This window comes from Equus quagga, chromosome 13, assembly GCF_021613505.1.
Source record: "Equus quagga isolate Etosha38 chromosome 13, UCLA_HA_Equagga_1.0, whole genome shotgun sequence".
Taxonomy (NCBI): Eukaryota; Metazoa; Chordata; class Mammalia; order Perissodactyla; family Equidae; genus Equus; species Equus quagga.
Window position 1 is genome coordinate 29,698,575 of NC_060279.1, and position 19,370 is coordinate 29,717,944.

The 19,370-nt window shown below is 38.4% G+C and overlaps 1 long non-coding RNA gene across 6 annotated transcripts in view; it reads left to right on the forward strand.

Annotated features, from left to right (window-relative positions):
* The first annotated feature begins 1,199 nt into the window (after positions 1-1,199).
* The window catches only part of LOC124249476 (uncharacterized), a 30,802-nt gene continuing 12,631 nt past the window's right edge, over positions 1,200-19,370 (forward strand). For 4 of the 6 annotated variants that reach the window (XR_006891404.1, XR_006891405.1, XR_006891409.1 and 1 more), the window contains exons 1-2: positions 1,200-1,336; positions 10,360-10,434. This is a non-coding gene — a long non-coding RNA (uncharacterized LOC124249476). Of the gene's footprint in view, positions 1,337-3,540; positions 3,597-10,344; positions 10,435-19,370 lie in introns of those variants that run through there. The other 2 variants (XR_006891407.1, XR_006891406.1) reach the window with 2 other exon arrangements.

The following is a 19,370-nucleotide window of genomic DNA, read 5'->3' on the forward strand; positions in this document are numbered from 1 at the left end:
GACTTCCTACCTCTTCTTCACAGTCAGAAGTTTTCTAGATGAAACAAGCAAGTATCATAAACTCAAATGCTAAGGCAGTTTCTTGGGAGCTGGGGTGCAAGCCACTGTGGCAGATTGGAGAGCACAGGACCTATCTCGGGGCAGTCAGTACTTGGCTGTAGTCACTGCTGTGACAGGGAGGCACAGCCCAACATTTCTGGAGCTTTCAGTATTTCAGTGGAGCCTAAAAATACAGATTTTTTTGTCAATGTGAAAGAGTTCGAGTTTAGCATGTTAGAAACAGATTTGGTTGAAAGAAATTTAAGTTGGCAAAAAATAACAAATCTGTGAATGGGTAAGCCAATGGAGTGTCTGTTTGCAATTTCTCCTCTAAAGGGGCCCTCTGGTTGTTGATGGAATTCCACAACTTGGCAAAGCAGCAGGAAAGGGAATGGTGATGGCCAGGAAGACACTCCTCAGTGAGTAGAGAAAGTGCTCAATAATATTTGTTCAATGAATGATTAAAAAAATGATCCTCGATTTTTTAATACAGAGGACTTCTTAGGCTTTCCCCAGAAAACCAATGGGGTCTTTTAGTCTCTCCACACAGCATATATTATTAATGTACTTTATATAATTTTAAATTAGGCAAGACTCCAGATTACCTGTGGAAACCATGATAATTATATGGAAGTTTTTGAGGACAGAAGAAAAATATGGCTTGGTTTAACCAAGTTTATTGAAATTTTGGATGATTCTGCCTTATTTTTGAACTGATGATGGTTATATAGTTCCTTCATTCTGGGAATGAGGACGGTTGGTTTTCAGCACGTTACTCTACTTTCTGATGGTGCCAACTCTGCAGTGCCCTCTAAACATCAAAGGAGTAAAATTAACCAGAAGCTTGAATTAACTTGAACAATTTCAGGTGAGTCCTGGAAAGCCAGTAAGTGAACAAGTCTAACCCTAGACATTTGGCAAGCAAATTAGATGATGATGATGATGATGTGTGTGTGTGTGTGTGTTTACTAGGGACATGACAAAGAATCTTAGGAAGTCCGTAAATGAACCATGAGTGAACAGGATGAAGAGGTTCCTCTTAGGCCAAGCAAGAGTTAAGTTTCCTTCCCTGCCTAGAATGGGTGATTCAGGATGTCAGGAGTGGTACTTGGGTAGATTGTAAAGAGCAGAAGACTGTGAGTATTAAGACAAGGCAAGAAAATGAATTTAAGAATGATCAGTATCAAAATTTTGCACAGCTTGGTAAACACTTCTGCAGCCTGTACTAAAAGGAGATTCTACAATGAAGCTCCCTTACTGAGAAGCTAATAGGCTAGGAAAAGCACAATTTAAACATGTGAGTACTTTTATATTACTACCTAAGTACTTTTTCATTTAAAATAAATTGGAAATGGTTGCTTCAGAGCCAAGGGAGAAGTGGAATTGTAAGTTGCACAAAATTTTCTGCAACCCTAATTTGCTAATCAGGGTTAAATTTTCTGTGTGAAACTGACAAAGCAGGGAACAGCTGGCATGTTCATTTGTCTCCCTCTCGCCCTCCTTGATCTGACTATAGGTCTAGAGCAAAGGCAGATACCATGACCCAATCTGATTCTGAACTTGGCCTCCAGGGGAACAGCCAAGATGATTTAATGGATCTTTTTGTTCATCTCCAACTTCCACAGCGTTCAGTATGTCTCAGGCAATCATTGATTGCTTTAAAGAAATAATGTCTGGCCACATTGTGATTATTATTCCAATTAGCCTACTGCTTTCCAGCAGTCTAAGAACTATATCTTGCCAACAAGGATTAAACACCACCAGCAGATGAATGCCTAATCCCAGAGTTCTATGAGTTTGGCACAGTTATCTAGATCATATTTCCCATTACCTTTTATATATGACAGACCTTATTCTAAAGCACTTCACTATGCCACAGATTTATTTTTACAATGGAGTAAGTCATTTGCCTTGAGGACATGGTGATTGGTGAAATCCTCTTTAGCCTTTACACCCAGATTAAGAGTTATCCCCTTCAAGAAGCCTTTTCTGAGCACCTCTGGGCAAATTGACTAGCTCCCTCTTTAGCACATTGTTCTTTAATTGCAACGTGAGTCTCCTTATCTTAATAGTGGTATTTGAGCTTGTTTTTTTCTTTTTGACTACAAGCAATTTGAGGGCAGAGATTAGGTGATCTCTAAATTCCTCATGCCTAGCAGTGGGGTATTATAGGTTTTCAGTAAATATTTCTTCAAGGAAACAGAAAGTAAGTGAATGGCTCATTTGTTCTTATAGACATGAAAATGTAGGAAAATGAGTAGATCAGGATTTCTTAAATCCAGTTAATTTTTTTTTTATACTAGAGGAAATTAAAAAGAGTTCTTCACTGTGTCCCAAAGCTTTCACTTAGGTTTCTTTTGAACATGTTTACCCTAAACTGACTAAGTGATAAGCACTGTTCTAGGCACTGGGGAGTCTGAGACGACTGAAATAGATAAAGGGCTGCATTCATACAGCTTACATCAAAATAGCAAATTTGTTTAGCCTAGTGGGTTTTCTCAATGGCTTTTAAAGAGAGGTCTATATGTATGACATGTCACCATCCCTCTATTCCATCTGCCCCAGGCTGTTCCTGTCATACCTCCTTAGAAAATCCAGGGCCCAAGAAGGCATGGTTTGAAAACAACAGGCTTTGTGGATTCAATAAAGTATTAGCTTTCCTTTAAAGCAATGTTTTATATATTTTTTTTTACAGACCACCTCCTTCCAAAAGAGTGATATATCTGTACTGGGCACTTTATATGGTCTATCTCATTTAAGACTTGACAATCATCCTAGGAGGTGAATAATAAATGTTATCCCCTATACAACTAGCATTAGACATGCCACAAGAGGGAGGGGGAAATGGAGTGAAATGGGAAGAGAGAAGAAAAGGGGAAAAAAAAACTTGCTAATTTTATACCTTTGGATTATCTCTATAGCCAGCACTATCATAGAGATCGAGATGAGCAAAAGAACTCTGAGCACTCCATAAGGAAGCTTCCATTTAGATTGAAGATATTTCTAACTTTTGCATTGTGAACGTTTTCTGATTCTGTTTTTCTTTCTGACACACAATCCAGTGTTCCTGTCGGTATTACTGGGAGAAATGTTTGATAGCAGAAGCCATCGGTATATATCCTTGCATTTGTAGGTTTTTTTCTCTGCACAGTAACATGCAAGAACTCAACAAATAATATCCCGGGTAAATATACTTAGTCTCTGATTATTCATAGCTAAAATTCTGCAAGAATTTTGTGAAAATGTCAAAGTAGCCTAGATCTATAAGACTGTTTCTTTAGTGAGAAAATACCAGGATATGAGTCATTTGCAAATGAATCTGTTTTGCATTGTTAGTGTTTATTTCTCTGCAGGACTGCTGGATTTAGAAGGCATTAGCTATGAGATAACTATGATTTAAAACCTTGCCTATAAATTAGGCTCTGTCTTATTCCCCACCTTCCACATTTCCCATTTTTGCCCTTTGGCATTGTGGAGACAAGAGGGGCTACCCTTTGTTCCTTTCAGAGTTGCCTCTGCCTGGATAGAGGAAGCAGCTGGAAACAGCCAGACCTCAGGTAATGAATAAGCACGAGTTTCTTAGTCTGTAATCTTCCATGCTGATGGGCTTGACCCTGAATGGTAAGAAGGCTGGCAGAGATACCTGTGGCATAGAGAGGGATGGTGGGAGGATGATATGCCTAACTCTATACTGGTTCTAAATAGACACCTAGAAAGCAAATTTTCCTGAACACCTCTGTATGTAAGGTGTAGTCCTCACCGGAGTGGGGAAACAGAGGTGCACATAAAGGATTCCTTTCACTCAGGAATTTTGGGATTTGTAGATTACAGAGGGCTTGGACATACATGTATAAAGAGATATAGAAGAGGGAGATATTTCTGTGTGAAAATCTCCAGCAATATTTGCCTACAGCCTCGTTTTACTCCACCAGGCTATGTCTGCACATTGTCTCAAAGATTCTTAGCTTATAATATCTGCAAAATGGGGATAATGATAGTTACTTTACAAAATTGATTTGGAATTAAATAAAAATAACATTATTAAAGTGTCTGGGACAGTGCCTAGCATGTGGTGAGTACCCATCAAACGATAGCTACTATGATAAGAGACTACCTGTTTTCTACAGAACAAATGCTCTCCCTTTCTTCTGTGTGACAGAATTCCTACTTACTGAGAGCAAAACCATGCACGTAGATTAAATGAAGGAGAGAAGGAAGGAATAAGTAACTAAACAAACACTCAACCAAGCCTATTTTTCCTAGCCTCTAACATAGATAATGATGGATAGTGAGATGTATGAAGTCATTTGATAGGCCTTCTGAGGAATCTTTAAAAAGAAACTAACCCAGGTGACTCAGCTGGCATGGCCTTTTGCCCTTCTTCCTGCTGCTCAAATTTCTGTCAAGATGGCTGGAGCTGTGGCACCCATCTTGACCATACGGTGGCTTCGAGAATGAAAGATGTGTGCTAAAGATGGCAGAACCAATTGATGGAAGAAGTCTTGTCCATGATTACTTTGAAGCTATCATCTCAGCTCCAGATTATCTATATTTAGATCTCTTTTATGTGAGGGAATAATAAGCCTCTATCTCAAGTCACTATTATTCAGATGTTCTAATTTATGCACACCAATTTTAATTCTAATTGATACAGCTTGTGGCATTATTAGCAATTAAAAAAATGTCTGCTCAACATGAGTGAGCAGAAGGTCATCTTAATGCCCTGACTGAATTGGTGTGTAATGTGCTAAGTGCACAGTGAGTGGTACAGACAGTGAAATTACAAGAAATAAATGGGAGGAGAGAAACTCAGAAACTGAAACTCAGAAGAAAAATCAAGCAGATCAAACCCATTCCAGCCAAAGTTAAAAATTCTAGGCATAAGTATTTTATATTTAATCTATGTACGACACTTAAAAAAACAAACAGAAACATACAAATCTTTAAGTAGCTATTTTAATCTAGTAATTTAATAATCTTTGGTGTGTGATTGATGCTTTTCTAGGGAGCAAACCTATACCTCTCGTTTCATCTACAGTTCTTCCTATCCTAATAAATGACTTTTCCACTCCTCTCCCTCCTCCATCTAACTACACCTCCCCAACCTTTAGATCTCAACTTGAGATGCCCTTTCTTAAGTAGACTTTCCCTCACCTCCTTGTCCATTCTTGTTCTTTCTTAAACTCTGTCCTCTCCCCTTGACTGTTAGTTCTGTGGTAGTAGGAACTATGCTTGTCATTTCTACAATTATGTCCCCAGCACCTGGCACTGTGGTTGGTACTGAAAAGGTTCTTATAAATAAATGGCTGAATTAAGAATGTTTTCCCCTTAGCTTCACAGTAGTCAAATATTAAGACTGGTCAGCTGGTGTGGGCAGTCAAGATTTCAGCCTAAGCTATAGAATGACCAAGAAAGCAGTTAGTGATTCCATGATTGTGTTTGATGGAGTTTTGTGTCAACATTTGCCGCTCTTGACTTTTCTGCTCAAAGAAATGAAGACCTCTTAATCAATTTTCTTAGATGAAACAAAGGGAGACTTCTGTGAACACTAGCACCTAAAGGATAGAGAATTTCCTGCCTTCCCATAAAGCAGACAGGTAACTCAAACCATTGACAAGGAGAGAGAAGCAATTTGTGCCTCTTGGCTGACAGCCCATTTCTCCAACAATTTTCAGCCAAATGGGCAGCCAGTAAGAGTCAGTGGAATAGGATTGGCTATGCCTGTGAGATATGATCATCTGGTGAGAAAAAAAAATGTGTTCAAATTGGCACCGGTTGGAGTAAGGGCTGGGCAAGCAGAGTCAATTTAGCATGGCCATTAGGATGCTCCTGTATACTCACTCCGATTTAAATGGTTTGTTCCTCTTATATCTGCTATTGCATTGAGGGGTCCTGATGGACACAATAAAGACACAAACAACAAATGGTCTCTGGGTAATGTTCTCATTTCCTGTAAATCTACTGCTCATTCAACATTTTTTTTTTTTAATTTTAAATTCTCTTTCCTAAACTGGTGCAATTAAATTATGATACCTTTTTTTTTTAAGTTGAATAAGATTAAGATTAAGATGGTCCAGGCTCGAGGTAGTATCAGGAATAAAGTCATCTCTATAATCACTACTGGAATTTCTCCTCTCAGGCAAAATCAACATGCCTTCTAACATGAGTTTTCAATTTTTTCAACTTATAATCAAAAACAAGTTATCACTACATCTCACAAAACAAACAGAGCCATCATCACTGGTCACTCGAAATGCCCTCAGAGCATTTTTAACATCACTACTCAATCACTTTGCTAAGTGTCACTGATCTAAAATATGAAATTTTCAGTTTTATGTCTCCTCTTTGTTACTCTAATTTTTAAAAAAATGCTTTATTAAAAGTTTACAAAAATAGTGGGGCATTGTAATCGTTCAGCTTCAATAGCCATCACCATTTTGTTGTTTCATTTGTCCTTCCCATCTCCTCATCTTTCTTTATTTATTTGGTGAGGAAGATTGTCGCTGAGCTAACATCTGTGTCAATCTTCCTCTATTTTCTCTGTGGGCCACCACCACAGCATGGCTTGATGAGCAGTGTGAACCTATGAACCCTGGGCCACCAAAGTGGACAGCGTGAACTTAACCACTATGCCACCGGACTGACCCCTATTTATTTTTTATTAGAGTAATATGAATCAAATGCTAGACTTCGTTTTTCTTCCAAATACTTTAGTTTGCATTTTAAAGATAATATTGTCTTACATAATCAAAATACCATTATTATACTTAAGAAAATTAACAATAATTCCTAAATAGCATTTAATGCCCAGTTCATATTTAAATGCTCTATTTGTCTAAAAGTATAATTTTTTATAGTTGTCTTGTTCAAACTGAATACAAATAAGGTCTACTTATTTTATTTCATTATTATATTTGTTAATATCTTTTAAAGTTTTCTTAATCCAGAACTACCTGGTGTCCTTCCATTTTTAATTAATTTTTTTGTCCTGTTATTAGCTTACTGGGCAACTTATTGAAAAAATTAGGTCAGAATGTTCCGCATTCTGGATTTGTCTGCTTCTGGTGTCATTTAATTTGTTTATCGATTCCTTATATTTCCTGTGGACTGAAAGTTACATCGAAAACTTTGATTGGCTTCTGTTTCAATTTATTTTGGGAATACTTCACAGTGGGCATTGTGTTCTCTGTAATATCTCACATTAGGAAGTAAATAATGTTTGGTTATCTAACTTCTAGTAAGAATAAAATTGATCAAGCGTACAATTACTCTGATTTTGGACCAAACAACTCCTTTTCACAATATCAGACCTTGTCTAGCCTTCTATCTCCCATTCTGCTAACTCAGTGCTAGTAGTGACTCAATAATGGGTTCCTAAAAGCAATTCGAAAAACACTACCACAAGTCCTGCATCTAACCAGGCACATATAATCATTTTCTGGCTGGCATATCATAGTCCTCTGAATGAATCTCTAGGGGCCTTTATAGGACAAAATACACTGATCACTGCAGTCTAAAAATTGAGCCTAACTGTAGGAGGCATTAGAGAAATTGATGCGGGCTGATAAACCCATGTGAAGCATATTCTCTATAATTTCCAGGATAAAACACTGAATATATTAGTCTCCATATCTATAAATAAAGGAGAAAAGTTGAGTCAGGCAATGTCTTAAGATCTTTTTAGTTATCAAAGTCTATGGTTTCATCCTGGCATCAACCACACTCTGCGTGCAGTGACCCTGGAGAAATTGTGTCTGTACATGAGTACTGAATATCACTCTCTGTATCAAGAGTCAAAGGCTTGTGTCTAACGAAGTATAGATTCAATGTTAAAAATGCTTCTGCTCCTTCAAAATGGAAGGATATATCCCAGATTCTGACTTAAGTGTGGTACACATGAGTTATTTGTTCATGCTGACACTTTTAACCTCTGGTTAGCCTATCAAAAGAGAATGTAAGAATCACAGAAGGGGAGAAGAGTGGACAAAAAAACCCAGCAACTTGGTCCTATGAAGGCAGCAAACTAAATATAAGAAACAGTTTTCCTCCCACCTGGACCCTCATAATATTCCTTACCAATGCCTGCATTCTTGCGTACCTACATTCCAAGGAAATGGTTCCTAGCTGATCAAAGAAAGACCACATCTCTGTCCTTCTCTTCTCCTGCTTCTAAGATTTTGGATTGACAGCTGACAGAAAAACTTGCAATGTTCAGATTGGAAAGAAGAAGACTTGGGAAGACAGGAGGGATCGCTTCAAATACTTGAAGCTTTCTTCCCTGGAAGATGAACTAGGATCATTCTATGTGGTTCTAGAAACAGAAAGGACAGCCAGAGCCAAAGAATGAGAGGCAGAAAGAGGTAGAATTCAGCTGAAAATAGGGAAGTCCTTTCCAAGAGTAAGTTTCAGAGACAATCTTAAGATGTAGCTGGATGTCTCTCCTAGTAGTAAGAATCTCTCTATCTGGAATGGTTCAGGTTGACGCTAGATGCCTGGTTATCCAAAACTTTGTAGAAGATTCTGGCCCTGGGTGGCAGGTTGGACACCATAATCAGTATTACTTGTCAATTCTGACCGAATGATTCAATACTTTCTTATTCATCTTTAGCCCCATTTTCTCCACAAAGCTTTCAACTCAAATTTCTGTGAATACCAATTTCTCCTTTATCGGATTTCTCAGCATGTCATTTGTTTGTTCTGTACATTTCAGAGCTTCCGAGTAATACTTTGTTTTATATTGTATTTAGATTTTTCTCCAACTGCTTCACATATATTGCCACCATCTCCCCTCCTCTCTGCAAGATTGCATCCTCCTTTATATTGTGGGAACTCTGTAATATGTTCTTCTTTTACGTCCCCCGTGGTGCCATGTTCATGACTGAACACATGGTTTGTGTTCAATAAATACATGTTGAAATGGATTGAATTGATGTTCAGGGACTGCCATCCAAGAAAGCAAAGCTACATTGTGAAGGCTTCATTTTTAAGGGAAAAAAAAAATCCAACTACATTTTCCATTATGGCTGCCCTTAATTCTTCCATGTCTGCACAATACCTTTCTGCTGCCCTCACCCCCCTTTCCTTTCCCTCCACCTCTCCTAGTCCCTCCTTCCCACAACTCAGTTCAGCCTAAGCAAAACAGCTGTGTTTGGCTTTAACTCTCCTTCTGGGAAGTTCATCCATTTTTTTAGGTAACAAAGGAAGGATTTTTGTATCAGAAGCCTTTCCTGGGGTAATTGAAACAAAAAATTCTTTCCTCTCAGTCTCTATTGGGTTAAGAGGGGTAAAGTAGAATACACACACACACACAAATATATATGCATAAAGACACACAAAAACACATACACAAAAGGTTCTGAAATCTTGACTCCAGTCTTACCTCTCCAAGTGGACAAGCAGTGCAATTTTGTGCAAATAATGTTACCTCTTTGTGTCTCACTTAATGCAGCTGTATAATGGAGGTGATAATACTTGCCCTACTGACCTCCCAGGGATTCTGTCGCTATGAAATAAGAAAGTGGATGTGAAAATGCCACGTAAATTATAAAGACTATATGGATATCGAGCATTGTTGTTGCTTTTATTAATATATTGAAAGCAAACTAGCCTTTCCCTGTCTCTGAAAGATTTGTCATGTACCAATTGAAAGTAGATAATCCTTTGCAGATGATTGAGATGTGTTTCTCTTTCAGTGCCTTTTGGGAAAAGAGGAATCCCAAAGCAAAACTAAAATCAAATGATCTTCTCATATATTTCAAATTTACAGAAAGCAGTGGCCACTGCATTGTTAAATATGTGGAATCAAGCACAGGGAAACTGTGGACGATCAATTAGGTTTTTTTGTGTGTTTCTGAGGAGCAGAGTTCACATTCAAAATTTAAGTATACATGCTTTCAATCTCTTGTTCTTATTCCTGATGCTTTCAAATTATAATGCAAAATCCCAAAGCTGATAAAGTGATTTTTTTTTTTTAAAGAAGTACTCTTTCTTCCACAACAATATAGAGTTGTTTTTTGGAAGATGAAGAATGGTGGCTGAAATGCTTAATGTTCCTGTGTAATTTGCCAGTATTTTCAGAAATAGGAATGTAACGTCAGTGGCAGATGCATCATACAAATGAAAAAAATTAAATTATTTAAATGTATAACCTCTTGTTAAGAGAGAAATATGTGAGATAATGCTTAGATTTTCACTCTCTTTGGATTCATTGTAAGGTGTTGAATAAACATTCCACTGACTTGAGAATTTTTATTTTTTCTAATGTATAGAATCAAATGTAAAATCATTAAGATTCCTATTTGCCAGCTCTTGTGTCCCCAGACTTTCCTGGTGAGAGCCATTGATGTCATCTCCAGACCAGCTCAGCTTTTGAGGTGATCATTACCAGAGGTGGAGGTATGTTACCTGTGTATACTCATCAACTGATAGCTTCTGCTCTTAGCTTTATGGTTATAGAATGAGATTCTGAAATATGGTTAATAAATCCTGAGATGTCTTTGTCTCATGACTTTCAGCCTTCCTCCACCCCCTCAGCTGTGACTTCCTCATTCTGTTGACACAGTTTGCATGACCTGTCTTCTGCCTTGGTCTCTCTACTTAGCACTTTTATATCCTAACAGACTAGGGTTTGAAAATAAATCGGATTGCTTAGATAAAGCCTTGGTAAACTACAGTACCTTTGAGATACCCCCTCCTAGAATCTTGGGTAGCATTCTTCTTTCTCCTCATAAACTGTCTAAAGGTCATGGGCTCTTCTCCCACACTGGAGCACCAAGAACCATAGAACACATCACCCTAACCCCAGCCCTCATGCTACAATGAGCCTCGCCTAACCTGACGATCTGACATACCAGAGTAAAACATGTGTAAATATGATAAACACATTCATTACCTCAGTTATGTTTTATGTTGAGTCCCACTGCCCACAGTGAGAGACCTTTCTCTCATAGGTGAACCTATGACCTGACTCTTGTTGTACCTCCTGATGTTGAGGCAAAACTGTCGCCTACATCCCCATAGTCATCTTCCACCTGCCAGTTTAGATGCCTCTCCTCAGCTGGAAATACTTCTCTTCTCTCCCTACAGGTACTTTAGTGGCCATAACTCTATTCTCTCTGCTCCCAGATTCCACTTCCTTTGCTCCAGACTATATCTGACAACCTCTGCATACTTAGTCCTAGAATCATAAAAGAACAAAAAAGGATGGAAACTCTGTGCAGCTGAATCTGTATGGATTTTAGTAAGACCTTTTCTGGTATGATCCATAGCATAGTATATAACGTCTTTTGTATAATATGGCAGAAGTAAATACAGTTCTGTGTTGATTTCTTTAATGAGTTTTATTTTGTAACTCAATAGAGAAGGTTTATGCTCTTTAAGGGCAAGTAAGAATCATCTTTAATGTATTTGACATCTCCTACATTGTCTTTCTTAAGGAATAAAAATAACACAATGAAGAGCAAAAAGAGTGTTTTTAGGATTAGGAAACCAGAGTTCTCATACTAACTCTAGCACTGTCTATATGACCATGGATAAACCACTCATTTCTTTGAATTTTAGTCTGACATCTGTAAAATAAAGGAGGCTGACTAAGTTATAGACAAAGTTCCTTATAGCTCAAATATTTAATGGTTGATGATATTTAAAATCTAAACAGCTGCAATAATAAATGTTATCAATGAGAAAATTCAGTTTGTTCTGAATTAAGGTTAAAGGCTAATATTGATATTTCATGTTGCTGAAATTACTGCTATTATATATTAATGTAGGCTTGCTTCAACAGCAGTGGGGTAACATAGGGACCAAAAGACAAGTGTGTACTGATTTCTTACTCTCGGGGTGTTAGTGTCTATCACCATGATTGTCCAGTAGAGATGTCATGCAAAGAGCCTTGGGCTGGGTAACTTGCAGATATCTGCATACCCTGAGGCAAATTACTCTAACTATCCAAGACTCAAAGCCTTCAGCTGAGAAATGGGCATAACTGTAACTATCTCACACATTTCATAGACTTGTGATGTCTGTAACTTACAAGAAAGTAATTTGTAAATATTGCACACTAATTAAATGTAAACTCATGTAAACAAATATAAATACTTCTAGTCAAATATTTTGCCATTATCACCTAAAGCAGGTGTGATTAGCTCAATACCTACAGACCCAGATGTTGACTTAAGCTAGTGAGGTGAGTGGGTGATAAATGCTGAATGGTATCTTACACTGGGTTCCTGCTTCGCAAAAGCAGTACCAAGTCAGGGGACTGCATGGTAAGCTAGAAAGTACATGCTCTCCCTAAAGAACTGGTGGCTACTAATCACCAAGCAATTATTGCCATGGGGAAAGGCAGACCCAGTGTGGGCAGAATTCCCAGTTTTTCTGTGGAGCCTGGAAACTCAGATTAGTAGGTGCAATTTCTCACTGGTTACAAGCTGGCAACTGGTTCAAATTTGAAGCATTATAGGGGTCAACACTAGATAGGTCGACCAAAATATATCTTTAGGCAAATTTTCAACTTCTGACCTAAGCTTTAACTATCCCTATGGCTCAAATCTTTGCTGAATGCACATGTGAGAATTCCCCGTTACTGCGAGAACAGCTTCTTCCACTTAGCAATAATGATCACGAGGGATTTAATTTGAGATTTGGATGCGTAAAGCCAGAGACCCCTGGAGAAATATGGATGACAGTTCTAAGAAACGGAAAATGCAAGATTGGTGAACAAATGTGCATCCTGCTTACCACCCGGAAAGGAGATTCCCTGGATGCCTGTAAGGATGGTTACCAAAATGATAGCTGGCAACGCACAGTCATATTCTATTATAGTGCACTACGGCAGATTCAGTTTCCAGATCCCCAGGAAATCTTTCCTTCATTGGTTCTACAGTACAGATAATTTCTGAAACTATTAGGTTATCCTTTTAGAGAGAAGATTGTATGCTTCATGAAGACTGTGTGAGCGTCTAATTCATCCTTGGATCCTCCATGATGTTGAGCATAGTATCTTACTTGCAATGTCCAGTAAGATTTGTTGGATACGAAAGGAATCTATAAGTTCTATATACGACAGAACACGGTAAATTTTCTGAAGATCACGTGGTATAGTTCAACACAAAACCAAACAAAATAAAAGAAGGGCAAAAATGGGAAACAATCTACACAGGTGGTTCTCCTATAGCTTCTACAATCACTGTAGTTGCATGATGTTGGGCAAGTCACTTCAAAACGCTGAGACTCAATTTCAACATCTGTAACCTGCAAAATTGGATTTCTAAATGCTAAGTTTCCTTCTAGCTCTAACAGCCTACGATTGTCTTCTATCCCTGAAATCAACAAGGATGCCTACGGAATACGAAACCTTTTGGGAAAACCAGGGTTCTTCTTCACTTTTGCCAGTAACAGAAGCTGAGTCAGACCCCTTAGCCATTTTTTTGGTCCCCAAGTTCATTTTCTGATGTTGGCTTCAGATAAAAAATACTTATTCTGCTCTGCAAAACTTGTTTTTAAAACGCTCCAAGGTATGTTTCCCTCTATTCCATCTATGGACATATTAATGATCTAGTCAAACAACGTTCCAAACCTGTTCCAGCTACTCAGGAGGTCAAAGAAAGTACAATAAAACAACCTTCTAATGGGAAATTCCAAGAAATAAAACCAGTTTCTTGAGCTTCTGAGATAAAGTTAAGGTTGAAATGCATTTCCTCACTTCTGCTCAGATATAGAAGGGAAGAGCTACCCTGGAAGCTAGCAGACAGGTGCTCCAGGAATCTCAATAGACGCATGACAGGCCCGCATTCATCATTCAGTTCACCGTGAGAAATGGTGATTGGAGACTGATGTTATCAAACTGCTTAATCTCACTCTCATCACACTGCCTTTTCCTGAATCTTGCTACACAATGTTCCGGAAGAGAGACAGTCATACATTTGCTTTCGATGGCAGTTTCTGATTATCAGCAACTAGGACCAGCCTGAGTCTACTTGGGAAGTAGAGGTTTGTCTTTAATGTCATTGCCACTTCATTTTGGTCATTCATTTATTCACTTACTTCCACATTTATTTATTCGTTCATTCAACAGATATTCATTGACCACCTTCCCTGGCCAAACACAGTTCTGTTCCCTGGGATCTAGACATGAATCACATATTTCTTGAGTGAATAATGAGTGAATGAATGAATGAATGAACAAGAGACATAGTTCTTGCTGCCAAGGTACTCCCAGCCCTTGGGAAAGGGGAAAGATAGACAAATAAAGAGACCGTTATAATTCATCATGGTGAGTGCTATGATAGAGATGGGCAACGTGTAATGGGGCCCATCAGGGGATGGATGCCCCCTGAAAGGCTCATGGAAGACTTAGTGGAGAGCAGTTGTACATACCAGCCAGCCCCTCAACATGGTCATCTGGTCTGGAAGGTTTGAGATCCTCAGCTAGTAAACAGTTCAAGCCTGAAGTGAAGGAGATCACTAGGGAGGGAGAGATGAAGTGGAGAATAAAAGAAGAGGCTTGAAATCAGAAGCCTGGAAAACACAGTACCAGGCACTGTTTGGTTTTGGTCTCTGTGCTTGCAACCCTGATGGAATCCCTAGGTTGTTTCTCATGTTTAGGTGAAAAAGACTGGTAGAACTTACATTACTAGTCTTCAACAGCAGAGCTGGGGGAAGTTATAGATAATTGATATTAAATATGCAATGAAGTCTGAAATTCTGATTATGGAATTCCAAATATGAAGCAAAAAATGAGGTGGCATTTTTAAAGGAATGAGTTTTCTCTGCTTGCCATGAAATTATACCTGTTGTCTCTTCTGTCTGTAGGTCAAATGTGGCTCATCCACTGTATCTATAAACATTTTTCATGTGTGTATTAAAAATATTACTATTGTGGCCAGCCCAGTAGTGCAGCAGTAAAGTGCACACGTTCTGCTTCGGTAGCCCAGGGTTCGCCGATTCGGATCCCAGGTGCGGACATGGCACCACTTGGAAAGCCATGCTGTGGTAGGCGTCCCACATATAAAGTAGAGGAAGATGGGCACGGATGTTAGCTCAAGGCCAGTCTTCCTCAGCAAAAAGAGGAGGATTGGCAGCAGATGTTAGCTCAGGGCTAATCTTCCTCAAAAAAAAAAAAAGGGGGAAAAAACCCCCCTAAAAATATTACTATTGTTGCTAAGATAAACATATTATGAGAATAATAACACTAGTTGTTAGTATCATTATCATTATTAATAATGCTCCTATTGAATCAGGCACTGCGACAGGTAATTTACATACATTGTCTCACTCAGTTCTCAAAGCAAAGATTTAGGATAAAGGAGCAAGAAACAGCTGAAACTTTCAGTTTGGCTTATATAGGAAAACATTTTAAAAAATGGTACTCCAGACTCCAATGGAGCCTACGTTAGAGCTATTAGGTAAAAAAAAAAGATTCTTAATATTTTATGAAAATTTTAAGTTTACTAATATAACTAAAAGGACATAGATTAATTTTCTTGAAATGAACAAACTTGTTACCGGAGAGATTCAAGTAAACAGCAAATAGTTGGTATTCTCCTTTCATATCACAGTAATAATTCTGATGACTTTCTCATTATATTGCAAATAGTGGCTCCATGCCCTCAGAAAAAAATATTCTACTCTAATGCCCGTCCAAGATAATTTGTGTCATCTTAAAAGGATGTGTGCTTCATTGGATAAATGAAATAAATGAATTTCCATTTGGAAGTCCATCTGGTGTGCTAGAGAAGAAACCAGACAAGAATGGGGAAGTTCCTTGTGTTTCTGTGGACCCTTCCCTATGTGACCTTGTGCAAGTCACTTACTCTGCTTGCACAGCAACTCTTGCTGCACATATTTGTGAGAGTGATGGATGCTTCATAGAGAAAAGTATCACACATCTGAGTCCTCTGGAGAATGGTGGAAGATTGAGCTCCTATAAGCCCCCAAAGAGAACTTCGAGGGACGAGGAACACAGTGCATTATATTGCTGCCTGTCACTCCACTCCCATTCCTTTCCCCCGATTAACTGTTCCCTCACTTTCAGTTATGTCAGGGGGCTTTTCCAGGCGCATGCATTCTCCCCTGATGAGTACAGTAAACATAATTTATAATCTTAATTTACTGAGTCCATACTATGGTCCAGGCACTGTTCTAAATGATTTACATATATCAACTCATTTAATCTTCACAAAACCCCTATGAATTGCATATATTATCACCTACAATATATGTACTGGGGCAATATATACTGGGGCAGAGAGCATTTAAATAACTTGCACAAAATCATATTAGTTTTAAAAGGTCAAGGTGAGATTCAAGCCTAGACAATCTGACTCCATATTCTACCTTTTAGTATTACACAAACTGGTTTCTCCTAGCATGTACTGCTGTCATAATATTCATAACATCTCATAGCACTTCTGCTCCTTTTAGTCTCTCCATACCCTTTTATAAATCTCCCTGTGGAAAGGAATATGTTTTATTTATCTGTTTCTTCAGGACTTAGCACAGTATCTGACACATGGAAGGGCCTTATGATGGTTGAATGAAAGTGCAACCATCTTCCCTAAGAGCATCATATAACTTTGGACACCTCATTTAAGGCAGAAGTTTGAAATCCAAGACCCCCACAATGGTCAAGGAATGGGTTTCAGGTGTCCACGACCTCCTCACTTCCAAGAATTGTAGGCAATATGTCATGGATAAACTTTTTTCTTCCCCTAGGGAAAGACTCTATAGCCTTCAACAGAATCTAAAGGGTTCCATGTCCCAAAAGAGTTTTAAGGGCAACTGAAAGTCTCATTGGCTACCGGGAATGAGTTTTCCTACCTCACTTGACTACAGGTAGAATTGTGCTGATCATTATTACAGGAGTTAAATGGCTAAATTGTCTTGCCCTCAGCAGTACTGAGCTACGACAAAATTCCAACTTTAATCACACATAGAGAAAGGTTTTTTTTTTTTTTGGAAATCTTTATTATTAAAATAGAGACATTTAAAAATATGGTAACAAAAGTTGTAGTAAGTAAAAGTCACTTAATAGTGTTCAATTAAATGATCTTTTTTTTGGGAACATTGTATTATGTCTTTCATGTGGACCAATTTTCATTGATTTTTTTTGTCCGTGTTAGTGATTAATTACAAAGGAATTAATGAAATTGATCAGGTAACAATGTACATTAGTCTTTTAGTTGGTTAAAAATCAAGAATAACTCTGGGATTACCTTTTCCTTGGACATAGCCTATGATAATATACAATCTATTTAGTTCTCCCCCAGTTTCTGATGATATGACTTAATAGTCTTTTTGAATGCTATATACTCCTGTTATGTTGTTTAGATTGATTTCTCATTTGGAAAATATTTGTTTTCTCAAATTGGAGAATTCCTTAAGTGCCTAAGAAGATGATAGATAGAAGATGCAGAAGCACTGCTAAATTAATTTCAACATACATTTACTGAGCTCTTGTTGTTTGTCTAGAATGCTGCAAAGACTCTAGGAGCTATTTAAAGGAACAGAAGATATAGCTTTGCCCTAAATAAACTTGCATTCCAGTAGGTAGTTTATGGGTGTCTTTAAATATTAGGCTGAGTGATTTAGAGTTGATGTATAGGCAGGAAATGTCTAAAGTTGATACATGAACGGGGGAGGATAATGATTAAAATGAAAGCTTAATATGGCACTGTTCTGAGAGCCAAATAAAACTGTGATGAAACTGGATGAATGGAAGCCATTGTAGAGACTTTTGTGTTATCTACCAAAACCTAATAAATATGGGGTGGCTCTGTGGTAGTAGAAATGAAGATGAAGGGATGGAAATAAGAGACACCTGGGGAAGGTTTGGCATTTTGGAGGACTATGTTATTCCAATCAGTCGTGAGGCTGACCAGGCTTACAGCTCCTTCTAGGGGAAACAGTCTCATTCATGCTCTTACATGAAGGAATAGCCTTGTGTTTATTACCATGTGCTCCCTGCCCACTTCTGGAAGTAGTTAATTCATCCAATAAAACATTTCTTCCACGAGATCAGTCACTCTATATTCCAGGTTATGAATTGACCTGGTATGAAAGGATGAGCTAAATCAGTCAAAGTCTTCCTCTCCGGAATTTAAACTAAAAAATGCCAGAAGCAAAGAATTAGATATAGAAATTGAAACTGAAAAGATACCCCAATATTGAGATAAGTAGAGCAAGAGTCATATTAGAATATTAGTCATATTAGAATAGGGGCATATTGGTTGGATGTATTTTGGTCCAGATGGTGATGGCATAAGTGTTTATTTCTTTCATGTCAGACTGGGAGTTAGCAATCCAGGGTTGGTGTTTTAACCTATGTTCTCCCAAATGCATACCCATGGCAAAAACTTTTTTTCAGGCAAGTTCACTTAGGCTATGATCCAAGAGAACAAGAATGAAGGACAGAGGAAGTGAGACATGGAAGGAGAAAAGGCATTAAAAGGGCACAATATTGGGGTCACCACTGCGAGCAATGGTACCACCTGAGAAACTTACAGATTGCCTTCCAGAATTGTTTAGCTGAAGAAAGGGAGGTGGGAGAATTTATCCACCAATGCCCATTCCTCATCATTTCAGAATTATCCTCAGAGATGTTAACTCTCTCCAGTTTCTTAGAGAGAATGCCTCCTGCCAAGCAAGTTTCTGCCAGTGTCCTAGGTGTTGGTGAAGCTCTGGGGCAGAAGCCAAAGACAAGTGGAGCATTCTTGAAGAGAAGCACTGTCAGCATGAAGTTATTTGAAGCCTATATGGAAGTGCTCACTGGCAGTTGTCATGGTTGGAATCATGTGTATGCTGAGATGATGTAGGTTGGGGCACAGAGGCATCTGACACAGTCCATCCCTCACATTGTCAAGATTTATTCATGCCCTCATAAAGTACAATCTGTCAATGAGTCTTCAAGGTAGTGGCTAGCTGCAACTTTTACAAGAGATTTAATAAACAAAGGTTGGGGAAACAAACTACAGTCTCATTGCTGGTCCAATGAGAGAACTGGTCCAGAGGCTTTAATTGATAGTCAAAACATCTTCTCTTCACCACTCATTCTAGATTTCCCTTATTCTTGCCTGGTACTTCAGGTAATTGGTGGGGTGACCAAGGCCTTAATTTGTTAATAGTCGGAGTCCATGGTTTCCTTGCCCTTGTTAGATCATGGCTGCAGAAATTGTCCATTCACCACTGTGACCAAACATGTGAAGACCAATTCTTGGCTACCGAAGGCATGGCCTTGCTCCAGAACCCTGAGGATGTGGGCATACTCAAAACTGACAGCTTTGTGAGCAACTCAATAATTAGGTCAAAGCAATATTCTCAGGCATGGCATATGT